The sequence below is a fragment of the Kryptolebias marmoratus genome, linkage group LG7 (genome assembly GCF_001649575.2).
Source record: "Kryptolebias marmoratus isolate JLee-2015 linkage group LG7, ASM164957v2, whole genome shotgun sequence".
Classification (NCBI taxonomy): domain Eukaryota; kingdom Metazoa; phylum Chordata; class Actinopteri; order Cyprinodontiformes; family Rivulidae; genus Kryptolebias; species Kryptolebias marmoratus.
This window is the reverse complement of record NC_051436.1, coordinates 13,749,669-13,754,610: the sequence shown is the minus strand read 5'-3', so window position 1 is coordinate 13,754,610 and position 4,942 is coordinate 13,749,669. Positions and strand designations below refer to the sequence as shown.

General features: G+C 40.9%; 1 protein-coding gene across 2 annotated transcripts in view; it reads right to left on the bottom strand.

Annotated features, from left to right (window-relative positions):
• The window catches only part of msmp1 (microseminoprotein, prostate associated 1), a 3,078-nt gene extending 2,163 nt beyond the window's left edge, over window positions 1-915 (bottom strand). The window contains exons 1-2 of one of the 2 annotated variants that reach the window (XM_037976446.1): window positions 859-915; window positions 434-591 (exon numbers count right to left, since the gene is read on the bottom strand). The gene's annotated coding sequence lies outside the window, so the exon portion shown is untranslated. Of the gene's footprint in view, window positions 1-433 lie in introns of both variants that reach the window. The other variant, XM_025009856.2, reaches the window with a different exon arrangement.
• Between the last annotated feature and the right edge of the window lie 4,027 nt (window positions 916-4,942).

Genomic DNA, 4,942 nt, shown 5'->3' with positions numbered 1-4,942 from the left:
AAGGGGGGGGTGGGGGTGGGGTGGGGGGTATGAAGTAGAGAATCTTGTATTTTGGTATGGTTTTGGCACTACAAAGATCTTGCTGCGCTTCAGTGGGCATGAACCTCCAAAGTCATAGAAACAATGACACATCTGTGCAGTGACTAAGCGATGGAGGGGTGGAAGGGAGGTGAGCTGGCCCGAGGAGCCGGAGGAGAGACGGAGGGAATTATCTAACATATTTATCCATAACACCCCAAATTTTAGGGGTTAATGAATCTGTACACTCAGAAGACAAGAAGGGTAACATGTGGGTAAAGAATAACCAAACTCCTCCATACAGGACATAACCCTGAAGGTATATATCTTAACAACTGTGGAACCAAAGTGTGAACAACACTGTCAGTAGTTCAGGTCTTTTGAAGTGGGATACTATGAATGATTAACATCTTACCTGTTCTAGATAGTGCTTCGAATGTCCTCAGTTTGAAGGAATATGTTTAATTTTCACCGGAGTGATGGGATAATGGCGAGTCTGAGGTAAGCCAGGACAAAAGGGTCGTCTGTCATCTTGACTCACCTACATTCACTGTCAATTTTCAGTTGAGAAAACTGCAACAAACAAAACAAATACTCTCATGCAAAAATGTAGAGATTTAATATCAACTAATTCAGTGTTCTTTCATGCCGGTTTGAGAGATTTGTTTTAAATAATTTTTTTGACTTATAAAACATCCCCTTGTTTGGGTAGCTGTTAGCCTAGCCTGGACCAAGACTTCTGCCCTTGTTTTCCAAACTCCGTACTCTATCGCCTGCACTTGTATAGAGCTTTATCTAGTCCAAGAACCCCAAAGCGCTTCACACTACATTGTCACTCACCCATTCATCCACTGATGGTGGTGAGCTACATTGTAGCCACAGCTGTCCTGGGGCAGGCTGACAGAAGTGAGGCTGCCATCACACCGGTGCCACCGAGCCCTCTGACCACCAAGGCAGGTGAAGTGTCCTGCCCAAGGACACAACGGCTGAGACAGACAGAGCGGGGGCTTGAACCAGCAACCCTCCGGTTACAGGACGGACCCTCACCTCCTGAGCCGCTGTCATCCGGTGACCGATATGATGACTGATAAGACACTAACTATTGCTATTATTATTTGACAGGACATCACTTTAAAAAATGACCAGCCTATCCCTTTAAGGAGATATGTGGGATCAACACTCACTAATGAACATTAAATACAATCACATCTGTTGTTTTTTTTTGGTGCCTCGCTAACAGGAAATGGAACATGTAGCTGGAGTCTTGTTTACAACCTAAAATCACTTATTTAAGTACATTTTTACTCATTACTTTGCAGAAACTGAAGTGTGAAAACAAGTTTCCATTTCACTTGACCTGGTAAAAGTAATGCTCGCTGCAGTCGGGAAAATAGACAAACAACTAGGTGAACCACTAAATTGTCACTGTACCTTCTTTTAAACTGTTGTATCAAAACACAACATGTGAAGCAAGTCTTACGGCGCCTAAACAAGTCTGTGTTTCCGTTTTTTCTGTAATACTTGATATGAATACACACAAGATTCACGTAAACTGTTTCTAATGGAGTCTTCAGTGGTTACCTTTCTCAGTAATAGATCCAACATGATTTGGTAGATGACTTTTAAACAGGTTAAGTTGATTTGAATACTTAGCTTTTTTTTTAAAACTCTGTATTTTTTATTTACAGTTTTGAATGTCGTTCACCATAAATGCCAGCATTTGCAGTTATGATTAAAGTACCAGTGTGTTTGTTTCAGTATCAGAGTTTTGCTTTAGGATCCAGCTGCCCGCTGGATCTTTCTCAACGATCTGTGTGTCAACCTTTTCCTCTTTAAAAAAACAACCAAAAAAAATGTCAGAGTTGAAATGTGTCATCTGTCCTGACTTTACAGCGCTCCACAACAAAGCATTAGCTCATTTTCTTCCACTTGTTTTTACTATCAGTGGACAGAGGTGGAGATCATAGGAAAAAACTCGCTCAAACATCTCACAAAGAGGCCCCGAGGCCTCGTAACGTGGTGTTGGGTCTGCTCTGATACCTCCATGGTAGGTGGGGAGTGTTGATCGGTCACTCTGATGAGCCAGCTTTGTCATTCTGTCTGTATGACTCAGCCACTTCTCACAAAATGTTTGCTTCTAGTGTGCTTTGTCGCGACCGGTTTGTTGCAGGTCAGGTTGATATCAGGTGTTTACAATTATTATATACCACGTGTCTTTCATAAACAAGAGGTAGAAAGATTTTTTAAAAGCGTGTGATTTCTGTACGCTCGACCGTGGGTGGTGCTGACCTTTCCCGACCTTATGTGTCACTATCTCACTCCCTGATCTGTCAAATATGTTGTTGTCGGCAATAAAAAGGGAGGATCTAATCAAACAAAGATGAGGGTTTTCCTGTCATGCCTTTCATTTTCACGGACATGCATTTAATTGGAGACAAGAGCATCTTGATTGTCATGGACTTTGACAAGTTCACAATTCTGTTATCATGACTTCATCTTGAAAACGACCTATTTTGAATAAACTTCATTAAAAAAACAGCTAAAATATTCATTATAAATTAGTGTCTATTTTCATTTTCGTTATTGCTTGTTGTAAGTGTTGCATATTTTTTTAAAGAAAAATAATTGTGGTAATTTCTTTTGTAAATAATATTAATTTGTTACATCACATGTACGTTCACAACATACACCGCATTGCTAAAGGTATTCACTCACCCATCCAAATTATTAAATTCAGGTGTTCCAGTCACTTCCATGGCCACAGGTGGATAAAATCAAACACCTAGACATGCACACTGCTTCTACAACCATTTGTGAAAGAATGAGTCGCTCTCAGGAGCTCAGTGAATTCCAGTGTGTTACCATAGTAGGATGCCAGCTGTGCCGGGAGAACAGTTCTTGTCTGACTGCACTGTGCCAAGTGTAAAGCTTGGGGGAGGGAGGATTATGGTGTGAGGTTGTTTTTCAGGAGTTGGGCTCGGCCGCTTAGTTCCAGTGAAAGGAACTCTTAATGCTTCAGCATACCAAGACATTTTGGACAATCTCATGCTCCCAACTTTGTGGGAACAGTTTGGGGATGGCCCCTTCCTGTTCCGACATGACTGAGCACCAGAGCACAAAGCAAGGTCCATAAAGACATGGATGATGGAGTTTGGTGTGGAAGAACTTGACTGACCTGCACAGAGTCCTGACCTCAACCTGACAGAACACCTTTGGGATGAATCAGAGCAGAGACTGAGAACCAGGCCTTCTGTCCAACATCAGGGTCTGACCTCACAGATGAGCTTCTGGAAGAAAATTCCCATAAACACTCCTAAACCTGTGGAAAATCTTCCAAGAAGAGTTGAAGCTGTTATAGCTGCAAAGGGTGGGCCAACATCATATTAAACCCTATGGATTAAACAAGACAAGTGGAAACTTTTGACAATATAGTAGTTACAGTTCCAGAGTGACCTCCACAACCACATTGTCTGACTTGAAACAAATGCTGGTTTGAAGGATGGGATGCCTTCCTGCAGCTGTGTGTGACCAAGCTGGTGAGCAACATGAGGAGGCGCCAGGTTACTGTGGCTGTGTATGGTTCTTCAACATGCTGCTGAGGCCTATGTTTTGTTAAATGAGCAAATTGCTAAATTGCCCATATGTCTTGTTTCTTCAGACTTCAATCATCCAATCCAGTAAACAACACCAAATAAGAGTGAGTAGCAGAATAAGCTCTTCAGCATTGATGGATCAATTTTTCATAGGCACAGCCCACATACTCAACTCTGCAAATGCATTTTCCTCACAAATGTGGTCCTACTTAACAGGCTTTTCAAGATTTATTGTCAAGAAGTTTTGTTTACAGAAAAAAAGAAAAAAAAATTGATCGAATGTCCTAATTTTTGTGCCAAGTTTATGATTAAACTTTACTGCTTTTGCATGGGTGCAGATGACACTGGGGATGGAAGGACATGACCCCAACAGATTCATGGTGAATCTGACCCATCCCCACCCTCATCCTTCCCTACAAGTACAGAATTAACATCACCTGTAAAACCGATGATTAATGTTCTGTTAATTTGACTAATTTACATTTTTGTGCACAGAGAGCGCAACGTTTGTGTGAAGACTAATGTTGGGTTTCAGTGGTACACAAATTTAACAGTCCCAAATAAAAATAATAATTAAAAAAAAACCTTTATTCTGTTGAAATCATTTGCTGAAAGATTGGTTCTCCTCTAGTTCAAAAATCCTACCTGCGCCCCTGTTGTTTTGCGCGTGTTTGTGCGACGCATGAAGCCCCGCCCCCTTTCTGTTTCCTAACCAATGACTTATATGGATAGACATGACATCACGTGACTGGATGAGCTTAAAACGCCGCCATCTTACGCTAGTAATACAGCTCCGCTTTTGCGCTTATCTATATAGGAATGCCTTCTTATTGTGCTGCATTTTTCTGCACAAATCTTCACGGAAATTGTCCGGACAGCGTTACATTTCATCGATAAGTGTTTTTCTTTTAATAACAAGGCTGCTTAACAAGGAGATTAGTGCCTGAGTCTAACTTTACTGCAGAAGACGTGCATCAATACTGGACGTTATTAGCGCTCGTTTTAACGTAAAACTTTCTGTGTTATGCTTCTGTAAAGTCAAGGTCTCTGTTTAAACATAAACATGTGTGGTATTAACTGAAAAGTTAGAATCAGGGAAGTGACTGCCTTGCTACTGCAAAGGTCAAGGAGGTAAAATGCCTTTGTAATTAACCGTGCTTAAGATAATTTTATTATGTACCAAAAATGCAGACTTACATTTGTATAATTGTGTAATCAATGCATTTGCACACTGTCATATCATAAACATTTTTTGTTTCTGCTTTCAGGAGGTAAACGCCCTGTTTGACATATTTAACTCACATAATCTGCACTGCAGTGATTTCAAACAT